Source organism: Gossypium arboreum, chromosome 1, assembly GCF_025698485.1.
Source record: "Gossypium arboreum isolate Shixiya-1 chromosome 1, ASM2569848v2, whole genome shotgun sequence".
In the NCBI taxonomy this organism is placed as follows: Eukaryota; Viridiplantae; Streptophyta; class Magnoliopsida; order Malvales; family Malvaceae; genus Gossypium; species Gossypium arboreum.
In genome coordinates this window covers 122,718,536-122,726,073 of record NC_069070.1, presented here as the reverse complement: position 1 = coordinate 122,726,073, position 7,538 = coordinate 122,718,536, and the positions used below count along the sequence as shown (strand labels likewise).

The 7,538-nt window shown below is 30.9% G+C and overlaps 1 long non-coding RNA gene across 1 annotated transcript; it reads right to left on the bottom strand.

The window, feature by feature from the left end:
- Window positions 1-5,415: 5,415 nt before the first annotated feature.
- LOC128289984 (uncharacterized) lies at window positions 5,416-6,464 on the bottom strand. The gene is made up of 2 exons (XR_008279628.1): window positions 6,339-6,464; window positions 5,416-5,731 (listed from the first exon to the last, which is right to left on the bottom strand). It is a non-coding gene; the product is annotated as an uncharacterized LOC128289984 (long non-coding RNA).
- Window positions 6,465-7,538: the final 1,074 nt, after the last annotated feature.

The window sequence follows — 7,538 nt, the reverse complement described above, 5'->3', positions numbered from 1 at the left end:
GAAGCTGCAATCTCATCAGTATCTACATCAGCTAAGGCAGAAGTTGGCCCTTCCACATTCTCGGAATCATCTCCAACAGAGCTTTTAAACTTTTCAACGAGTGTATCCACCCTCGACACAAAGTTAGGGTCTGTTATTATTTTGTTCAAATCTTGCCCTTGTATTCCAACATCTTGCAATTTCGAAATAATGCTGGTCATAGCTAGAGCCCCAAATATCCCTACGGCTTCTGGGGATGCTGCCTCATTTTCATTTTGTCCTACTACGTATTGGATTGAGAGCACCAAAGCCAATGAGAATGCAACGAACAAAACCTTTGCCATCTTTTTTATTTTTTTTAAAAAGGTTAAAGCAAAAAAAGTAAGATATATTTTTATTGATGCATATGGATGGAAATGAGAAGAAATTTAAAGAGTTTAAAATGAGATATTTTTACCGCATTTAGGGGCCCGTTGATTGGTCCAATGCTTAATAGCCGTACACAATTAAAATACATCTAATTTCTCTCCACATTTTTAAAAATCCGTGTTTTCCACTATTATTCTTGGTTTTAATTTACTTCTCTTTGTTTTACTCGATAAAAAAAAAAAAAGAAGTTATAAATTGTATACTTATTTTAAGCATTTGTAGTATACAATTTTTAACAATATTTCCTTTAATATTTTAAATAGTAAATATTTCATATATCTCAAGAGTGATAGTTATCGATTTTAAAGTGATTCTAATATTTCCATACTTGTATTATTAGAATATACAAGGCAACATAGAAATTTAATTTAACAAAAAAAAAAGACATTTGAGAGATTATTAATACATATTGTGAAATAAAAAATCAGCACCAACATTAAAAAAATAACTTTCTTGTTTTGGATTCAATCTCGAAAGGAAAATTTATCGTGAACTTTGTTTTAATGTGTAATTTGATACATGAATTTGAATTTGGTACAATTATACACATGAAACTTGAATTGTGGGACTAATTTGCCTATTTTTTTTATTAGAGGAGCAAATGAAATTTGGCTCCTAGTATAGGGCCTCCATAGTACTTTTATAGATTTATACTATTCATTTCATTCTCAAACTAGCCAAACTGGCTTGTCCGTGTTAAATTTTTTATATAATTTTTAAAATATATATATATAATACATCAATAACACTAAAAATATTAAAATAAATATTTCCCAACAAATTGAAAATAAATTAAAAATAATATGTATAGTTATATACTTAAATAACACTATGATAGGTGCAACTTAACAAGCAAATGCCTATAAAATAGTAGCAAAATTAACATTAAAATAAGAGTTATACAATAACAACAAAATAGTAGCAACATAATAGTGAAATGGTAGCAAAATAGTAAAAAAAAGAAGAAAATAGCAACAAAATAAAAAAAAAAGCAAGAAAAAGTAATAAAAATAACAGTTTTTTTTCATATTCAGGCCGGGCTCGGGCCAAAAAATCTTACCTGATACCCAGCCCGTTTTCTAAACAGATCTTTTTTTTTTTTTTGCCCAACCCCACTTTTCAGGCAGCCTAACTCGGCACATAGACAGGTCTACTTTGACCTTCAACCTTGAAATTTAGTTAAATTACTCTTTTATCTGAATAAATTGTTAAAATCTTAATGCCATTGAAATGACCGCTTACATAGCAATCTGCATACTTTATTGTCAATATGGATAATTTCTCTAAATTTTTTCATTAATTTTTTTAAAAATTTGTTCAACTTTTATTTTATTTTATTTTATTTTTAATATTGATGAAGTATACATGAATAATCAATTGCTCACATTGCTCAAGCATTTGTTTAATTAAGATTAATTTTATAGATAATCTATTACACCGATAGAAAAATGAGATCGACGATGAAAACTCCACTTATTCTTTCAGAATTATTCTACCAATCTTAAAATAATCATTACATGCTTTCATGATTTCTTTTTGACATAAAGATATATAAATTACCAATAAATAACTTTTAATAATTACAAGTTAAATACGATACCGATAAATATTGGTTGCAATAATAACACGTATTATATTTTTAACGAGAGAACGTGAATTTAAATCTTTAAAATTATATTATTAAAAAGGACAATAATGAACTCCGAATATAAACCACTTTCTAAGGACAATAATGAACTTCGGAGCTTCCTGATATTGGCTCGCATGAGCTTCCCAAATATGGCTCTTATAAGCTTCCCGACTAATGGCTCTCTTGATCTTCCCGTTATATAGTTCTTGCGAGCTTCTCGATTAATGCTTTCTTGAGCTTCTCGTTTATGTGCTCTTATGAGTATTCCCGAATATGAATTGACGAATTACAATTTTATACACTTAGTGTGTAGTACCCGTATATCCATCGATATTTTAAATGATTCAATAGACAAAGTTATGATATGTGACAATTTGAGTTCAAGACGATTTTCTACGAAAATATATGCTTGAAATACATGGACATAATTGTACTTATTACAAGGACACATGATGAGAAAAGTGTATGAATTTGGAAATTTGATTATTTGTGAGCTCATACATGTTTCTTGATATTTATATGAAATACATGACTAACATGATTGTTGAGAATATGTGTTTAGGCTTTTGCCCAAGTTGTTTGGAATATGTTTTGTATGCTTACCATATATGTGAAATAATGGTAAGTTAAATTCCATGTTATACGAACTTACTAAGCATTAAATGCTTACTCTGTTTTATTTCTTCTGTTTTATAGTAATTCGGTAGCTCATTGGATTGGAAGGTTGGCGGAGATATCTCACACTATCCATCAACCCATTTTAGTACATATACAAAATTACTTTTGGTTATAATGGCATGTATAGGGTAATTTGGACAATATTGACTTATAAGTATTTTGTTGTAAATAGCCATTGAAATGGCTTGAGTTAGACATATTTTGATATGTATATATGTGTGGCTTTATTATGTTTGTTTTGTTTGATTGAGTTGAGTTTGTATGTATAATATAAGTAAGCATACATGTAATTTTGGTCAAATATGTAAGTTTTGAATTATGAAATGATATTACATGCACAAAAGCTTGAATTTGGTTTGGTTGAATGTCTTATTACAGTCTATTGATGTCCAAAAATGTTTCGTTAGGTTGATGCCAAGTTTGGGTGAGAAATGTGACCTTGGAAATGACCTATTTTTGTCCACACGGGCAGAGACACTGGTGTGTGTCTCAGCCGTGTGTGACATACGGTCTAGCACATGGGCGTGTGGCTTGGCCATGTGTCCTTTGCAACTTTATAATTTCAAAATAGAATGCTCAAAATTTCTCACATGGCCTGGCACACAGGCATGTGGCTTGGCCGTGTGACCCCTACACCTTATTTATACAAGTCAGTATGCTCACACAGCACACGGGCGTGTGGCTTGGCCGCATGACCCAAGTCAGTAAGCTCCCAAAATTTGAATACGAGCTGGGACATGGGCCGTGTGTCCCTATTTTAAATGTCCACACGGCCTGAGATACAGGACTGTCTCTTGACCGTGTATGAGACATATAGCCCTGGGACCGCAAGAAAGTACTTGCTTGACTTAATTGCTTGCATGGGGGAGAGATCCTTACATGTCAAGAAAAAGATCAAGTGCCGACCACACGGGCGTGTGTCCTCTACACTTTGGAAAAATTTTTAAATTTTGCGAAAATTTCTTTGAGTACCCGGTTTAGTCCCGACTTGTTTCTATTGTATATTTTGGGTCTCGAGGGCTCATATAAGGGACAATATGATTGAATATGATAGATTTCTGATATAAATGTTAAATGGTATGAAATATATGTATTTGATCTATAAATTTCAGTAATACTTTGTAACCCTGTTTCGGCAACGGATATGGGTTAGAGGTGTTACATTCATAGATGAGTTTTACATATTTAAACATTGATAATTAATGTATTGAAAAGCGATGAATGAAAAAATATCGATACAATACGAAATTTATGTATTGACGTTGAAAAAAAATTAATAATGCATTAAAATTAAAGCTACAATTGAATTATCTAATTTTATATTAAACAAAGGATGTAAAATTTAAATTATAAGGGCTTGACGTGATTGCAAATATGATTTCTTTTTGTTTATATCTTGTGGTATTATAACATTTATTTTAATTATCCTAAATTCAAGGTGAAAGGTATGATTTAATGCTTTTCTTAATTAGTGTATCAAATTCAGCAATGATTTTTCTAAAAATATTGGCCAAAAAACTTTATAGGGTAAAAATTTATGAAAATTAAATCTTACAATTTTTAGAAAGAAAATTTTAGCTTTGTAATCGTGATTAATGTTACTATTTTTTCCAATTGTTCCCCTTGTACTCCGCCTTCTTGCAATTCAACAATAAAGCCGGACATAGCTGAAGCCGAAAATTCCTTCATGGATTCTGGGGATGCTGCAACCTTATCAGCTAAGGCAGAAGTTGTCCCGTCCACACTCCCGGAATCATCTCCAACAGAGCTTTTAAACTTTTCATTGAGTTTAGCCATCCTCGACTTAAAGGTAGGGTTTGCTATTATTTTGTTGAATTGATCCCCAAATTGTTCTAAGGATGTGTGTGAAGTCCCAAGTTCAAGCTTTACTTGGGCAAATTTTGGTATTTTTATAAATAAAGCCTTAACCTTGTGCAAAGGGCTTAAGTTTAATTGTTGGTAAGTTTATATCAGAATGGACTTACTAGTCTAGTGGTTAAGTGGAATGTTGGAGTGTTAGAGGGGTTATCAGAAAATAATCTGATTCTTTTTTTGTTGCAAAAAAATAATAATAACATTAGAGTTTCAGTTTTCTCTCCAATTACCCAAACTTTTTCTGACGTTTTCTTTTTTTCTTCTTTTTCTCTCCTCTGTTGATTCTTTCCCCTAGTTGCTACCAAAATTTCCATTATTTTTCCCTTCCGTTTCTTTCTTTTTTTTCCAATTGATTCGGTTGTTCATCGTTGGTTGCGCGTGTACGGTAAGTAACGGTTTTGTCTATTGTTAATTGTTCTTGGATAATCTTTAAAAGGGGGATTCCTTTTGTGTTTAGGAGTTAATCAAGGGGCTAGTGGTTTTGAATCGACGTTGTAATTGTGCGAAGTCGTGGTTACTTAAGCAAGGTAAGGGTTTTGTTAGGTTTTTAGTCGAGTTCTTTCCGAAATTGGTTCATTAAAAACAATTTAAGTGATTAATCTGGAGATATGTTGGTTGATTTTTAGGTTCTGGAGGCTTAGGAGTGCTTACATAGCAATCTACATACTTAATCCTTAATATGGATAATTTCTCTAATTATTTTCATTAACCCTTTTTTAATATTGATGAAGTATACATGGATAATCAATTGCTCAAGCATTTGTTTAATTAAAATTAATTTTATACATCATCGATTGCACCTAATAGAGAAAAGAGATCAGTGATGATGAAAACTCCACTTATTTTTTCGGAATTATTCTACCAATCCTAAAATAGTCATTACATGCTTTCATGATGTCTTTTTGACATAAAGATCTATATATTACACTGATAAATATTAGATGCAATAATAACACGTATTATATTTTTAATGAGAAAACGTGAATTTAAATCTTTAAAATTATATTATTAAAAAGGACAACAATAAAATCCAAATATGAACGACTTTCTAAGGACTTCGTTGAAAACCAGGGCCTCGCTTTGAATCACTGGGCGGCACAAATGCTGAAGTTGTTGAACTTGGCGGCGCATCTAGATTAACTGAAACAGGTAAATGATGTAAAAATGATATTGATTAAATTTGTAAACGGTTTTTTTTTTAAATTTTTAAGTTGAAAAGATGGCATCAGATTTAAATAGTATAATGATAAATTTAATTTTTAATGTCGACTATTTTTACTAAATTTGGTTTAAAAAAAGAGTCAAATATATTTTTAATGTAAATACTGATCAAAGTATTTATTTTTTAATGATGTTGGCGTGACAGCCTACGTGTCAAGTTAAGGCTACATGTATTTCATGTTAACATAACAATATTTGTCTTATATGACATATTAACAAATAATTACAAATGTTACATTTTTAAAAAAAAGTTTATAAAAGTTAAAAATGAATTAACATGAAATACACGTCAATTGCATGCAAGACACCATGTTTAAAATTTAATGTTTCTAATGGTATGTTCATTTAAAAAATAATAATTCGACTCTTTTTGAAATGTTGATGATTAAATACGACTCTTTTTAAAATCTTGAGAGCCAATTTTTGCTAAAGAAAATGAGGGCTAAATTGACAAAAGATGTAAACTTTAATGACTAAATTTATTTTTATTTCAAATAAAGAGAAAAACTAAAATTGATTACATTACCTATGCTGCTTGCGAAGACTCCTCCATGAGAGAAGAAAAGTAACAAAGCTGAGAGGAAGCAAGAAATGAGGAGAGAGAATGAAGGCTTGATAATTCCCATAATTTGGTTTTGATATGAAGAATGACAAACATGGTATGTATAAAAAGTATGCCAATTACTCCTTTCTCTCATCAACCCATTCTTTGGTTTATTGAATGAAATTAATTTCAATTGGAAAAAAAATAGCAGAAGTAGGTATGCAGATTGACTTTTATATTCGTAATATGGGTCCAAGTTGTATTCTAAAAGGGTTTATATTTTTGGTATAATGATAAATTTAATTCATAAAATTTATATTTCTTTTCAATTTGACCCTCATTATTTTTAATTAATTTTAATTTTAATTCTTTTAAAAATTAAAAATTATTTTTTAATAAAATACTGACTAAACGGCCACATGAAAATGTAGGTATATTTTATGCTAATTATGATGGGAGGGAATGAAGGTGTCATCATTCCAATATTTTGCTTTTTCTCCCGATTCTCAAACCAACAACAAAATTTATCATTTTTGGCATTTTTACTACGGTTTTTGTTATATGAATGAGAGTCATGCTACTATGCGAATTTGTCAATTTTCTACCAACCCATTGTTTGGGTTACTATGCGAATTTGTCAATTTTCTACCAACCCATTTTTTGGGTTACTATGCGAATTTGTCATTTTCCATTTTCAACAAGCCACTGGGAACTTCAGTAGCAATTTCTTCTTCCGATTTTGGGGAAGCTGCAACCTCATCAGCTAAGGCCGAGATCATCCCATCCACACTCTCGGAATCATCTCCAAGAGCTTTTAAACTTTTTATTGAGTGTTTCCACCCTCGACACAAAGTTAGGGTCTGTTATTGTTTTTTTCAAATGCTCCCCTTGTATTCCGTCATCCTGCAATTTCGAAATAATGCCACCCAAATACCCCTGCGGCTTCTGGGGATGCTGCCTCATCCATAGCCTTCTCGTTTTGTCCTATACTACGAAAAATACACATAATCCAACCTATTTGGCCAATTAAAATTACACATAATCCAATTTGTTGTTGTTTATTGAATTTCTTGTTTAACAAATTGTTTTGTTTTGGCGTACGTTGAGAAAAATTGGTGGCCTTTATAAATATAGACATCCATACATTGCATAATGTTTTTTTTTGTTCAATTACATGGCGTA